The sequence below is a fragment of the Anser brachyrhynchus genome, assembly GCF_964034855.1.
Source record: "Anser brachyrhynchus genome assembly, chromosome: 4".
Classification (NCBI taxonomy): Eukaryota; Metazoa; Chordata; class Aves; order Anseriformes; family Anatidae; genus Anser; species Anser brachyrhynchus.
This window is the reverse complement of record NC_137698.1, coordinates 72,491,840-72,507,764: the sequence shown is the minus strand read 5'-3', so window position 1 is coordinate 72,507,764 and position 15,925 is coordinate 72,491,840. Positions and strand designations below refer to the sequence as shown.

The 15,925-nt window shown below is 40.6% G+C and overlaps 1 long non-coding RNA gene across 3 annotated transcripts in view; it reads right to left on the bottom strand.

Moving 5' to 3' along the window:
- LOC308194329 overlaps window positions 1–15,408 on the bottom strand; it is a 46,957-nt gene extending 31,549 nt beyond the window's left edge. For 2 of the 3 annotated variants that reach the window (XR_013950447.1, XR_013950448.1), the window contains exons 1-2: window positions 13,629–15,408; window positions 9,703–9,990 (exon numbers count right to left, since the gene is read on the bottom strand). This is a non-coding gene — a long non-coding RNA (uncharacterized lncRNA). The remainder of the gene's footprint in view (window positions 1–9,702; window positions 9,991–13,628) is intronic. The other variant, XR_013950449.1, reaches the window with a different exon arrangement.
- Between the last annotated feature and the right edge of the window lie 517 nt (window positions 15,409–15,925).

The window sequence follows — 15,925 nt, the reverse complement described above, 5'->3', positions numbered from 1 at the left end:
TCAGAGCCATCTCCAGAACGGATGGGTGAGTGAGTGCTTGCGGTCTTGAAGAAGCAAAAGATGACTGTGAGCGCAAAGAAAGGGTTTATGGTTTGGTGGAACAGAACATCCCAGACAAAGGGAAAAGACATAAAGCTGAAAATATGGAAGAAAAAATAAATGGAAAGAGATCTAAAATGTTCATTGGAGAAAGAAGAGGAGTTTAGAGTCTCAAGCAGGATATTAAATGTGGAACCAGAGCATCACTGAGCTGGAGTCAAAACATCGTCTTCCATTGTTCACAAGCTGATCAAAAATAGCCTGCTTAGACCGAGCGAGTAGAAAACAAGAGTCAAGAGAAGAGAGCCATCAAGAGGAGGCCTCCAGGTCAAAGCAGAAAGAATATCTGCTGTAGTGACAAAGGGCCTGTTTGGGGCCAGTAGTCAGGCATAGCCGGGAGTTGCTGTTGCAGCCACAGTCCAGGTTGGGCCGAGCCCAGAGACACAGCACAGAGGGGAGTGTGCATGCTGACAAGCAAGTCAGCAGCAAGGACTTGGCTGGGTGACCAGAGCAAGCACTGACCTGGTGGGAAGTCACATTACATCATTTCTGCAAAATCTCTGGGTGCAAAGGACGAGCATTCAGCTGTCCAGACCTTCAGGTCATCACACGGGTGGTAACTTCAGTAGAATTCCTCTTGCTATTAGGAAAATATCCATGAATTAGCTCTTCTTAGTTTTGCCCTCGCCTCACAAACACAGCCATTTTCACTAACGTAAAGGTATGACTCCAAATTTCTAAACTCTTCCAAGTGTGCATTTAATGACACTGCTGTTCACTCATTGCCTAGATAAACTGTTTTAACACCTTCCTCTACTAAATAGTTAATTCACATATCCAGAACAGAGCAAAACTTTTAACTACAGGGGGAAAGACATGCAAAGGCCAATCCATCAAATCTAACCCTGTGGTATAGTTCTTCCATATTAAACAACATTGCAGAACTGAACTGATTTCCAGAAGCTCAATGGTGGAAGACTTCCAGGCTTAGAAAGTGGAGATCATCTCAAAAGCCTACAGCGTGTCTCCTCCAGTTCAAAGAAAATTAGGAAAACAAACAAACAAACAAACAACAACAACACACACACACACACAAAACAAACACCACACAACAGATGCATATCAGCTTGTAACCTATAAAATGTGCCTGTCACCATTCTGATCAATTAATTAAGCTTTGCCATTCTAGACTGATTATAATGACAAGCCTGAATATGCTTCATAAACATAAATACCTATAGCTTCATGACTAGCTAATAATTTATTACCACTATATCAGTAACTCAGAATGGGAAAATTAGGTATATTAAGCATTAGACATTATCAGCCACCCAATAAGCCTGGATGAAGTCTGGGGACAGAGCCCAGATATCTTATTTTTCTACTGCAAGATCTATAGCTACAAAGGGCAGTGTCTTTGGTACATGGGCATTTCCAAAACCATCTGAAGTCAATGGATCTGGTAGAAGCCTTTAATCAAGATAAATGGGAGAGCAGAAAAACGCTCCTTTGTTTAATGACAGAAGTCCATATCACTCTTTTATATGTCATGGCTGATCTATGAATTAAGTTGGTTTTGGTGTTTTGCTGGGAACTGAACACATATTGCAAACACTACTCATGGTTCGGTTGACCTGTATGCCTGTGCAAGTGACAGAAGGAAATAGTGGCAGGCAGAAAACAACAGGAAGAGCACCTATAAAATAAAAACACCAAGATGGGGCAGAAATACTTGAGAAGAAACATGGCATTGTGCACAAGAACTCTGACTCCTGATTCATTGCTTCAGGTCTCTGTGAAGAGACCATAAGTAAAGATGATTGCATTCGAGAAATACCTGTAGCCAATTTCTCCTTCCAGTGAAAACAATCTTGCACACCAAGAATTCTGGCTACAGGGAAGGCAAATGCTAGTATCAGCAGAGGAATCAAGTTTCCCAGGGGAGAAAGGCAGAGCTGATATCTGCAATCAAAATGGAACAAGTAATGGAGGTACTCACAGAACTCAGCAATGGCCAAAAAATAATTAAAACAAGATCTATACGATTGCTGGAGCCCTCTAAAAAGGAACCAAGTCAAAATTCTGTAGCTTTCCAGAAAAGACAGAAACATTACCAGTACTTTGGGGGCAGCATGAAGTGTGTCTGAGCAGACTGAAAAACCCTGTTAGAGCAAATACAGTTTGGACTGATATGAAAAAGAACTTTAAAAAACTGCACTAAGGCAAACTAAAGATTCATCTAGCACAGTATTCTTTTTTTTTTTTTTTTTTTTTAACAAAATCCAGTATTAGAAGTTTAGGGGAAAGGTGTGGAAAAAAAAAAAAAAAGCCCTGTAAAGCAACAATTCTTCCTCCGCTCTGCTGTTGTAGATTCTAGTTTTCAGGTTTTTAGGGATTTCCAGGTTGCACACAATAATGGATTCCTATAATGATGAGCAATAGGATATGATGGATCACAAATATTCCCATAAAAAAGGGGACGTCTTTTTCAACCAGAATTTACAAATACAATTCAACTGAAGCAAGGACTCAAAGATATGAAAAATAAAAGGGGGGGGGGAACTTGAAAAATAAATAAAATGTGGGCAAAGGACTTCCACTGAAACAGTACTGGTGGTTCTTTCTGTTTCAGCTTCTATTTGGGAATACCAAATTCCTTATTTGGGAATATCAAATAGAAGAGGAGGTATGTGTCAGCTCAGGGTAAAGATTTTGTGAAAGCATCTCAGTCAATCTTAAATTCCAGAAGACTTGTTGGGGGTTTTATGTGCCAGTTCAAACAGATTGTCCTGAGCATCTCACTTTGAATGTCATACACAACACAAACACTGTAAAGACAGTGTGTTTATTTAGACTGTTCATCTGAATCTGTTTGAGATCTGCCACTGGTCTGAACTAGCCAGATAACAAGTTAGAGCTGGATGGAAAGGAAGTGAGAAAATGACCTTAAGTAACAGGGAAAAAGCCCACGCTGACTTGCACCATCTCAGCTTACATGGGTTTGGATTCACAGAAAGGCTTGTGAGGCGTAAAAGACTAACATGCTCATAACTCAGATATACCTCTTAAATCAGAGAAGAAAGGCCCAGGATGCCTAAGGGCAAGGAATAAGCTTTCCAGTCAACAGACCCTCTGCTGAAGAAGGGCCCACTGTAGCAAGGATGCTGGAAGCCGGTGTCTCTGAGCCCCGATGGACTGCTCTGTCCCTGGCATGTCTGAAGCAAGAGGACTCTAATTTGGCTCATGGCATTTCTGAGCTAACAGGGAAACAATGAAACTCAATTTGTTTGAGAGAGAGAGAAGGAGAGAGGAGGAAAGTTGGCAAAAACACAAAATTTGGGAAACGGACCAGATAGAAGTTATTGTTATGAAATTTCTTTGTTTCATGGCCAATACTGTTATATATTTCCAGCTGGCCAGACAAAGCATCATGTGTCTTCAGTGTCTTCTCTTTTACCCAAGAAGCTGGACAGAGGAAAATGAAACTTGAGGAAGAAGCTGAGTTGAACAAGCAGCAGTGACCAGTTCAGCACGAAGCACAGAAACCTTGCCCTGGGGAACCTCACAGGATTCCTGTTCTTGCTTAGAAATTTAAGACACCCTCTCTGTTGTATTGTGTTGGTCTTAAAAGTGGAGAATGCCTCCAAACGAGGGGAAAACATACCAGAAAAAGACCTGCAGCAATTTGAAGTGACAGCTTTTACCCCAGGAATGAGCTTGTCCCGTCTGGGACTGGGAGGTATTGGATGATTTAGCCTGCCACTGTCAGCCCATTACTTTAAACCCAAATAAGAACATGAAGTATTTAAAAACCTTTGAGCAGAACTTGCTCTTTTCACTGCTGTTCTCTGATGAAAAAGCAAGTGGGCTGTCAATATCAGACAGAGCACAAAGAAACATGAGTCAGTTAAAAAAGATACTTGTTATGAAACCCAGTGGGAGGGAGAAATCTCCTCTTACAGAAAGAAAACGGAGGCTCTCTAGCAGAGTCAGCTCTCCAAACACTTTCTGACATGCAGTTTTCTGTGGAGTTTTTGGCTTATACCGGGCTTTGACTTTACATATAAATTGTGGAGAAAATGTTATACAGACCTTGGCACTGCCAAGAGCTCCTTTCAGGTAAAGTAATAAGCTCTCCTCGGGAAATTTATTTACCCTGCAGTAAATCAAATTCTACTCCAAGCCCTTTCTGTTGGTATATTAACACTGTCCTCATGCTGTAAGCAGTAGCATGTGTGCTCCCTGAAAGAAATTCAGAAATGCAGGTACACTAATGGTGGAGATGCCCCCTGAGCCTTTTAAACTTTGAATTCAGAGTGCTTTGCTGGTTTATTAGATTTTGTAAATCTAGAAATCCCACACTTGCCTCTATACCAACAATCTGATCGTGTATTAGTAAGGTTCAATAGCAGTTCATCTGGTTACATGCATCAAACCTCCCAAAAAGGAATGGGAACAGCATATTCCATTCCTTGGAATAGAAAAGCACTCCAAAAAGAGAGTAAAATATATCAGGGCACTTTCCACAGTGCAGCGTAAACTCATGCCCTTCATAAATTCTCGTATGTGGTTCCTTAAAAGAAACATAGAAGTCTGGATCTTATATGAACCTTCTACATAGCAAAACAGAAAAAAAAATGCTCATTTCTGCTGAAGAAGGTATTTTTATTTTATAAGAAGTTTCCCTCATATTCAAACAGGGAACTTTTAGAAGAGGTATTTTGCCAGGTGTCAGCAGAGCTATGAGGAAGAACAGGCTCAATAAAGTTTGGAAGATGACTCTGAATGCAGTAGGATCACTCAAAAAGATGTCACAGGACTGCTTAGGTTTCTTCTACCAGAACCCAAGATTATCGTTTCAGAGACCTAAATCGTTACACTAGAAAGAAATTACATCCATGAATGACCCAGAATCTAGCCCAGACAGCAGATTTTGCAGGAACAACTGAGATCTCTCAGAGGCACACAGAAAGACTGTTCCCACATGTTGAAAAGGCAAATAGGCAAGAAAAAAAAAAAAAAAAGAAAAGAAAAAAAAAGGTTTGAATGAAATTTGGCCAGACGAGTGGGTGCTACAATGGCCTGGCAGGAAAAAAAAAAAAAAAAAAAGCAAACCCCATTAAAGATAATTAAATCTCTAAACTACAATGTAAGTGTGCTGTGGTATGGAGATGAACAGCCAGGACCAGCAGTACAGTGATCTACAGTTGCTGGAAATGCCCAGCCACAGAGAGCAGCAGAAAGGCAGTAGGTAAGGAAAGCCCTTGCAGCACACCTGGAGAGAAGGCAAGGAGATATTGTGGAAGAGGACTGGCTTGGAAAGGAATTGAACTGCAAGCAAGGGAGCAGACTCCAGTTTTATTACTGCTGCATCCAGAATAATCCTTTCTGATAAATAAATACTTGGCTGAAATGTGCTTCTCCTAAGGAAAATCACCTTCCTGGACCCCACTTGGGCTAACTGTATAGACCAGAATGCAGTGACATTTATTGGAATTAGTCTTACCTGAAGGCTACAACAGCTGTCAACACCACACAGACTACACAGACTAAGGAAAATTACACTTGGTGCCCAAAACAGTCTATAAGATTAACAGGCATTAGATATTTGTAGAAAAAAGATTCAGAGGGCTGAGTTAAGGCCATTCACAGAAAGGTCAGCAAAACCAGAGTCTCACTCTCAGCCCAGTGTTTGGTTCAGTTCTGGCTCTCCAAACTTTCTCAAGAGCATCCTTCCAATCCACGCCACGGAAAACGTGTGGCTCACTGTTTAAGGTAAACATGCTGTTTGCAGAAGCCTTTGCATTTCACACATGAGATTGAGTGTAAAGGGATCATCACTGAGAAACTCATAAATATAAGCGCATTTGGAACACTTAGCTCTGTACTCACTCATGTTTCACTCTTTATATTGCTTCATTAGAGACTCACGCTTAACTGTTCCATTTCAAAAATGACGAAATCAAGCCTTCATGATGGGAAATTTGCACCGAAATGCAGTCTGGGCTCCTGAAGAATGTCTCTAAGCTGAAGACAATTTGATAGATGGTGTACTGACCACACAGGCAGGTTCAAAAGAAATCAGTTCAGAGTTCTGGAGAATTTTGAAAGTATTTTTGATCAATGGTGTTTGGAAGTCTCAAGAACATTAATTCCATATCCAGTTTGCCAAAATGTCTACCTTGGACACAATTTATGAGCGTACATGTCAAGATATATTTAGAATCCTTTGAGACTTCCAAGTACATGAATAACACACGTATCATTACTACCTTTTTTTAACTAGCATCATATAAATCAAGTGAGGGAGCCAGGCTTTCTCAACTAAGGAAAACCACTGAACTTATAATAACAAAGGTAGTACTTATTTATTAATGTACGATGTCCAAAATTCCTATTAAATTCTGTCAAGAAGAGTTTAATGTAGCTCACTCTCAGGAATAGAAATTAACACATGCTTACTTGGAGGTTAAATCCAGCACTTTGCTATATCTGTATTTTTCATTTGTAAGCCGAAGGTTAAGAAGTCCATGGCTTCTCCACTGAAAAGGTGTGAAAATACCATAGAAAAAATAAATGGAAACACCATCTGAATTCGTCTATTGTCTTTTCACTCAGATATTTTTCAAGTGCTTTGTGTCAAGGTACCATAAGGTGTTAATTTATAAGGTATTTAATGTTGGTAATATATCAGAACCTTTTCTTCATGCTTTCTGAGATGGCAATTATGAATCAGAAGGTTTTGGAGTTTCTTTTCAGCCAGTTAATGCTTTTTGATGGGGAGTGTTGTCAGTAGTATAAAATATTACTCATTCTGGATGGTGGATAATGGTAATCGAGGACTCAGCAATGAAAGATTAGCATTGCCATTTTCTTCATTTTCTCTCACTGAAAAGATTGGCAGTAATGCAAAAAGTCAGAAGGATCATGAGATCCCACTTTCATATTCTGTATGAAAATCAAGATCAAGCGAGCTTTTGCCGTTCTGGTGGCTAGGAGGTTTCTGGCCTCCCTGAGCTCTCCTCAGGACATTGTGTTATGCTTTGACACTGTCAAAGGCTTGGGACAAGCAGGGATATTGTAAGGTAGCTATTTTGATTGTATTCTTCAGCATGCTGAGACTACCTAGAATGGACACAAACTATGCTAGGGTTGGCATCTTTTTCTTTTTTTTTTTTTCACAAGTACCTTATAGAGTTGCCAGGAGTCTTTCTGCACTGATCATGACTTAGAGAAAGGGAGTAATCTTGACTGTTGCTGTTCCTTGGATAGTCACCCAACCAACACGACTGTTACCCAAGAGTTTTTATAAGAACAATATAAAAGGGCTTGTCATTTCCTTGTCTGATTATAATATCCTGAATGCTAAGGACCAGTGTGTTTCTCTGTAAAACCCTAACTTCATTCAAATTGGTTTCCTTGAGACTGACTCACTGTCATTTCTCTAAATTATTGCAGCTGGATCCTGGTGCAATTTTTCATAACAATAACTGCATTTACTTTTGCTGTCAAGAAGACTCATTTGAACTTTTTTTTGAACACGCGCATATTACCCTTGGCAAGATGCAAAAGTCAATTTTCTTGAATAAAATTGTTAAGTGTTCTCGCTCTAGTTCTTTCTCTCTTAAAGGGCAGTTTAATATATTTTTTTCCTGGGCAGTGAAAAAAAACAAACAAACTATGAATAAGTATCCTGGGTGTTAATAACAAGTTTAGAGGGCATTTTTCAGAAAACAAACAAACTAATCTACAAATCTATTACAAATCTACTCAATCTACATACCAAACAATTTAAGTAAGCATGGTTATTGAATGCAGCATGGACAGAAAGAAAGACTACCAAGATGGTATTATTTTATATATTTTATGATATTATTTGGTGCAGGGCACCCAAAATAGACCTGGTAAAAGCAGAGCCATAGCTCTGCCTTCTTTTGAACCAGTAGGCTGGTGTCACTGAGACCATTTTGGTCACCGTAGCAGACCTCAGAGACATGCAGGAGATGTCCTCAGAGTAAGGGTGGCTCATGCAATGCAGTTCTGATATGACAGTATGTCCCTTAATGAGCATTGATTGTTCCTGGTGCACAACACGAGATCTTCTCCTTTGTTTTGGTGCAACAGCCTTTGGCTTTCCCAGGGATCTATCTGCTTCTGGTGCTTAATAGGGGGACAACTATTTCCAAGTCTTCAGGCACAACTCCATCCACATCAAACCTTCCCATAACTAAGAATCCTTTCCTGCTTACTGCTTCCCATGTAGTTTCTTCAGCATCTCTTTCAAGTGAAAAACTCTAAAGTTCTGTTCTATTTCCCAGGTGCTTTTTTTTGCACTCCCACCTCTCAAATATCTGCGTTCCACCTTCTGTCTTTTGTTCAGCCTCTTGTATACTCCTTGGCATTCAGATCTTTTACTCTCCTCATTTTCTACATTGCTTAGTATCTCAAACCCTTATTTAAGCATGAAAATCTCATTCCAGTCATTACACAGTTGTTGATCAATTCAAAAAGACCAAAGGCACTGGGTGTTTGTCAGCAGAGCAAAGACGTGAGCAAATTGGCAGCACAGCAAACCTTTACGCTGTCTTGAGCATGCAGAAGAGATGCATTGCAGATGCCCAAGTAAGAGGAAAATATTGGTAATAATGACATTGCACCTTCTACGAAGGCCATAAAGGGTCTTTGTACAATGTACAGTATGAATAATGTTAGCCTTCTTTGCTAAATTACTTCTGCACAGTTTTAAACTGACTCTTGCTTTAGCACTTCTTCCATATTTAGTATCACAATGGGTTTGCAAAACCTGAAGCCTCACATTCAAGTGGGGCCCCTGGGGTCTGTGATATCTCAGAACAAGAGTTCAAGCAATAGAAAGCACCATGAGCAAGACCTTTCTGCTCCCCAAAAATCATTGGCCTATCAGGTAAGGCATATTTAGTGGCATATTTACTTTTGATGTAAACTTTACAAGTCTCAGAACAGTCTGGACTTTGAAAGACTTCTTAGGAAAAGGAGACAGTTCTAAAAGTGCCACCTTGTGCATGTCAGATGTTGTAAAGCCTGTATGGCTTATCTGTTAGGGCTTTATTGAGAGAGAGAAAAAGAGAAAGGAAAATTTGATAAAGGAGGAGATTACACATGACTTTTGAGTTTGCAAAATAAATTTGATCTGGCAAGCCTGAGCAGCAAAGCTTGTGCTCTCTGAATTGGAGGTTAGTTTCAGTTAATGGAAAATTTTAGTTCTGAAAGAACAAAAAATATGTTAATACACTGTAAGTCAGTAAAGACATCTCACAACTGAGAACTGGCAACAGGCAAAGTCATTCCCCTCTAAAATGTTACCTGAAGGAATTTAAAGTAATTTTAAATTTTATACTGCTATGACTTTATTTCATCTTAAAAGAAAGAGAAATTACATCCACATATAAATGTTTCTTCTCCTGTGTTGATGTGATTTTGATGTGATTAAAAACCTTTTTTTTTTCCCTAGAAATACTGCATAGAAATTGATAACTCTCTGTGAAGAGACACTAAGTTTTGACCATCACTGAACAGATCATTCTAAAGAAAGTTTACAGCTTTCCCCCAAAGATTTAAGGGCTGTCAGGAAAACTCAAATGGAAAGAAAGGTGGTAGTAAGAATTTTTCAGTTAAGTTTCCTACCAGGTTGTCTTCCAATGGGCACAGGCACTTAGGTCTCTGCAAGGGAAGGCTTTGTGTGGAGTTGATTGTTGTGAAATACTCCAGAGGTGCATGGCAGTTCCTGTCTCCTCTCACTGGCTTTATGGTCATGTCATCAATGGTGCTAGAGATTTTCCAGGCCACACAGAAGGACATGCCTTGGCTCACAAAGCACATATATTCCAGTTGCTTTTTGGTTGGCCATTTCCACAACAGTCATATTCACACTTTGAAGGAGAAGTAAGAACATCGGAGCTAGGCCAGGATAACCTGTAAGAAGAACAGAATGGTGGATTATTCCTTTCTGTGAAGACGGAGAACAGTACAATAAAGGTTTCCACCGTCTTCAGCTTTGGTCCTGTGTCTTCCAAACAAATAGAAGTTGCTGGAATAAGATTTGGAGGCATCATATTGTCAAGGAGCAGGGAAAAGGAGAGCCACGTTAGAGATGGCAGACTGCTGTGTGGATGTCCTTGAAGCGATAAATATTTTTCACATGGACTCCAAGGCCACTGCAGTGACAGCCATGTCTGTGGCCTCTCCTGTGACTGACCAAGAAGGTGGAAGGTCTGTAGAGTCCCCTCGGATTCTCTGCTCCTGTTTTGTCCTGCGCACTTTTCCCAGATTGGAGAATGCTGCAGCTCTCCACCTGATGTAAAGATATAACAAGTCTGCTGGCTGCTCTGAGGAGACTTCCTCAATAGCCTTCTCCCTAAAGCTATCAGCCAGCATCCAGAGGTAGCAGAGTAGTTTTCACATTCCTGTGGGGCTCACAGTGATTTCACTGCTCTTATCCACTGCAAATCACACTTTGATCCATAAGGGCTTGTCTTTCTTTCTATCTTTTAGGAACGTTGCTCTAACAGTAATCATGGTTATGTTTGCAAAGAAGCAGCCACAGGTGTTGCTGCTGGGAATGAGTGAATCCTCTGTTAAAAGTTTTAATAGAAACTAATACTAAGAAATGCTTACGTTAAAGTTCAACATTAAACTTAGTACAGGAGATAGAAAGAGCTGACAACCAATTAAATACACTGAAAAGTGAAGGGAAATGTGGGGGTGGAAAAAAAGTGGAGATATTTTGCTGTTCCCTGACTGTTGCCCTTGAGAAAGTCATTCCATCCGGAATTTCACCAATGCCATATCCTTTGTAAGGTCTCAAAACCAACATTTAAATATATTTTTAAGGATAACCATGTCTGAAAGTTAAAGCCCTTTGGGACAGAATAAAAGAAGGACTTCAAAGTAACAAAATGCTAAATCTGGCAAATTGTTTTTAATGGAAGTAAAAACCTGCACGGTTTTATACTTTAAAGTGCAATAAGAGAGAAATGTCACAAGTAGAGTTCAATTTCTACCCATGGAATTGTGCCCCGACTTAACAAATTCCAGCTTAAATGCTTCCACCACAACTGAAAAATGTTTTATTGACCTCAAGCTCATTGTACAGCAGAGGCCCAACAGTATTGCTAGGACTAGGATCAAAGAAGTCATGTTTTCAGAGCAGCAGACTAGCTTGATGTGCACAATATCCAGCTGGCTAACAGTTTGTAATCCAGCAAGCGCTAGAACCCCTTTTTTTGTGGGCTTTTGTTCAGGATGGGTTTCTCCTTGTTGCATCAAAATGTATTCTGTTTTCAGAGAAATGTCTGGTCTCTCCTCCACTACAGAGCATTGCTGCACATGGACCTGATTTGCCTTAAATCAGACTTCAGCCTCACAGGGTGATCAGCCTGAACACTGGCATTCAGCTACACTTACCAGAGTGACCTCTGCTGTTATGGTTTTCCTTTAGTCATGAAAAAGTCACTGCTTTTCTGTGTATAAAACTGCATGAAATCAGTGGATTATTTTTTTTTTTGCTAGTTAAATCATGAACAAAATCTAGTCTACCCACATAGTTAAAAATATATATCTTTTTTTTTGTTGTTATTATTTTCTTACCAGTTCAGCTTTCATGTAACTGAGCACCTGGTTTTAATACTCTGGACATGGGACAAAATTCTGAATGCTGCCACCAAACTGATGCATGTCCCAAGACATTTGTCAAGATCTGCCTCAAAAGGTAAAACTGGTGCAGTAAATATCATCATCTATGTGCTGGGTTATTTTCAGATTTGCACAGTGGGAAACTGCTCTCTTGGATAATACAATGTCTGCAAGTTATTAAATTTTGACCATTGAACCTACTGGTACTTAACAGGGATGTTAAGATTAATGTTTATGATGTGTTTTGGAGATGAAAGCTACATCAAAATGTGATTTATGATTTGGCTGCTCAGCCAGCAGGGCTAAATGGTGGGAGCAGCCTGAAACTGCAGTCAGGGCAAAGACTGATCTGCTTTGCCCAGCCCCTGGCACTGGGTCTCCTTAGTGTGAAACTGTAGAGTAGTGAGGGGACCTAGCCAGGAGGAAGGATACTGAGCTATTTGTTTCCAGACTGGCTTATCTCGCTAAAATATATATATTTTATATATATATATATCTTATGTCAGCTAATATGCAGTGCTCAGGAAAAGGTAGTGCGTTTTGCAGGGACAAAAGCACAGCTCAGAGCACCTGTGTGAGTACCCAAGTAGACCAGATATTGTCACATCGCCTTGCACAGATCAGGTGGACTAAAGGGGTTTTGAAACTCAAATGTGGATAATGGAAACCCCATTAATGAAGACTGGGGCTTTACAGATCAATTCAGAATGCAATCACTGATCATTTAGAAACCCAGAAGACTGACATACAGAGTAAGGAACTGCCTAGAGCTAATGGGAGTTGTTAAATACATGCACGTGTTTGAACTCCCTGTGAGTTGAGTCTGGGTGATCTCTTCTGACTTATGAGTCAACGCCATATACACAACTCTGGGTAAGCACTAAAATGAGTATCTCTAAGAAAAAACTCAGCACTCCACCCATGCCAGAGGCTATGTTTTACTTTATGAAATTTATTTTTTTCACCAAAATTCTTAGCTCTACTCCAGAGTTGTCAAGATAGTTGTCAAGACTAGCCTGGCTGATAGAGAAAAAGAGGTCATGGATTCTCTGTTCTGTTGAACCTGTGTTGCAATTGAGCCTCTCGGGCAAGAGTTATATGGTCAAGAAGAAAGTAAGGTCTGCACTCAAATCTTCCCTGTGCCATTTGAGTGCCTTTTTCTGTACACTACTGACCACCTTCTCTGCTTCTTCTCATACATTTTTCAACCCATTAGTAGCTTTGGCCAAACCATCCACTTGACATATGACTTATCAGCTGCAGAAGAGTTCAAACAGACTAAAGCCAAGACAACAAAACTGACTGAATGACCCAATACTGTTGTGTTAACGCAGTCCTAACAATTCAACGCACTTGGAAAACAAGTAGCGAAATAAGTTTTGCTGTCATCTAGTTTCTTTTGTCCAGATCTTCTGAAGTCATGAGGCAAAAGATCTATCTATACAGTCTTTCTGCTCAGGAAACAGCTCATTAAGTCTTTAATTGAAGAGAGAACTCTCTTTTCTTTGAGGAGAGAAGCAGAGGAACCACCAGGCAAATTCCCATATGTTATTTACAAATACCCCTGTTTTTTGGTGCTCATAACAATTAGCATTTCTGTGCCAGAGACAATTTACTAGCCTCTGTCTGTGCTGAGTTTGGCTGTGTCTCAGCTGCAGGCAGGGTGAGTTCTGCAGCATCTTGCCATGCTGGGTTGCCTAATTATCCATATTATCCTCATCTGGAAACCAGGGCAGATGGTCAGACAAGTGTGCACCCATGTCTCTTTCTAATGCATAGTGAGGATGTAGTAAGTGCATCCCAAGGCCCAGCAGCCGGGAAAGGTTCCCACGTTTTGGGTGTATCCATTCAATTTCTGGAGGATTTTGGTGAGAAGTTTGGCATAAACTAAGTAAGTACAACATAGCAACACTACATACATGATTGATGTAGAGTATGACGCCTCTCAAGATGTTTCCCTCTTTTCTGCAGTGTCCCAGATATCTTAGCCAAGCAGATGTTCACCATTATTTTGAGCCATGGAAAAATGTAGGATTCACGCTAAAAGAAAAAATACAGAATGTGGAAGACATCTGAACTGTTCTCTATTTGCTTTGTCTTGCAAGTGATTGGGAATTTGTGTGTGGTGATTTTTTGTTTTGTTTTGTTTTGTTTTTTTCTGAGTCAGAGCTGGAACTGGAATGTGGACACATTCTGGTGGGACCTCACTGTTCAGCACCTCCAACCTCTCGGGAAGTTGAGGCCTGCATCCCTCTCTCACTTTCTTGGTTTTATGTAAAAAAGCAACACATTTCTGTGAAGCACTCAGAGGAAGAAAGAAGAGATCTTTTTGATATTATTCCACTCAGATTCTTGCTTTAGCATGTTACTGTGCCCAGTGTCTGTAGGAGGAAAACCCTAACAGCTCTCAAGATGCCATGGCTGCCAGCTCCATTGTCTTTCTGGGGATAATGTTTCTCCTGTAATTATAACCCAAGTTCACTTTCAGCCATGAATCTTTCAATTTCTATGAAATTTCAGGACTTGTTTCTATCTTGTATAAAATACACTCCTTGAAGTTTTCCATGAAAACTGCTGGTGATAAAAATCCCCTATTGTCTGTTGTTGGCACAGAAGAAAGGCTGTTGGAACATGGCATGTAGCCATTCACTCCCACCTTTCCTTCCCAAGATTGTCCATTATTAGCAGAGTCATCACTGACCCAAATAAATGCATTGTTTTTGAGGCAGCAAGAATAATTTTATTCTGAACTGATAAGGCTTCTCCCTGACTATTCACCACTTGGACTCCGTTACCAGAAAGATGGTCCCCATCTGACTTGGCAGTTCCTATTGGAATAACCCCAGATCTTCTCTATGCTCCAAGCAATTTGACCCATTTCCTTCTCTTCAGCAGCACATTTACCCATGAAGCACCAAAGAACAGAAAGCTTACCAGAGAAGGAAAGTCCAAACAACTCTCCAAGGGCTCGCCATTCTTCCACCTCATCAGGAGCTGTAGTATTTAGATAGGGTAAGATTTATTCAGCAACTAGCTAGCCTGTTTACAGTATGTTTCAAAGCAAACACAGCTGCTGGAAATGCTGCCATTTCAGATTCTCGTGTGAAAGGCAGTGCTTATTGCACGTGGCTCCTCCTTCCACTTCAAGCCAAGCTAAGCATATTGCTGCTCAGCCTGCACTGCTCTTCTGCAGGATTGGGTAAAGACAAGATCAGGTACCCGTTGGCTTAGCTGCCCATCAGCTTTCCCCTGGGACCCAGGGATGCTGCGATTGCTGAGGAGAAGCCAGCTCTGTGGCACTGCCAATATCTGGCTCCTTCCCCCTTTGCCAGGCCTGCAAACGCTGCTGCTCGGTACATTTTGTGCAGCTTCAGGAAATGGCAGTTCTGCTGAAGGTCAGGCTTTGTGAAACAGACACTTTTCTTTTCCCTTTTCTGGGGATTTTTTTTCACTCCCTCCTCACCCCACACTTACCCTGGGCCTCATCCAAGAACAACCCTCGTGCCATTCTCTCCCACCAAAGGCACAAAGAACTTCTTTTACTGACCCACTGGCTATTCAGGATACAAAGAAGTTAAACTAACAATGTGGTAGTGCAACAGCCCATTGCAGGCAGGTCTGGATGAGTCACAGAAATACACTGTAGGAAGGGATTTAAGAGGCCACCTTCCCCTCTCCCCCAAGGCAGCAATAAGTATTTTCTCCTACACCATTTTCCAGTGCCTCTGCTATTTCTGTTCCTTTGGAGTACAGCAAGGTCTGGGTTTCTCCCCTGGAATGATAACTATTGCCAGGATTTATCAAGCCTTGGAACAAGCTTGCCCAGTCCTTGTGCTTATTAAGAGAATATACCACCTTTAGCTGCGGAGTTTAAGCCGAGAACAAAATACTATCTGAAAAACAGCATTCTAAGTACACATTTAATCTTTCCTTTTTGAACAGAGGTGAATAATCTGCTCTGAAAGTATTTCTGTTTATAAGACCTTGGTTGCCTACCATATGTGTTCAAGGCAGACTGAGTGAATGCTAGATGTTCTGTGCAGTGAGTGGCATCGTTTCCAGGTACCGGCTGTAGTATGCAGAGATTTAGAAAGAAATCTTGAAAATCTAGAAAGAAATCTGGAGTTAGTGCATTCAAGTCCTTAAAAAATGTGAATGCTACTTCCACACCTGGATTTGCACTCAGACATGGTTGGAAGTGGCATCACCTCAGCAT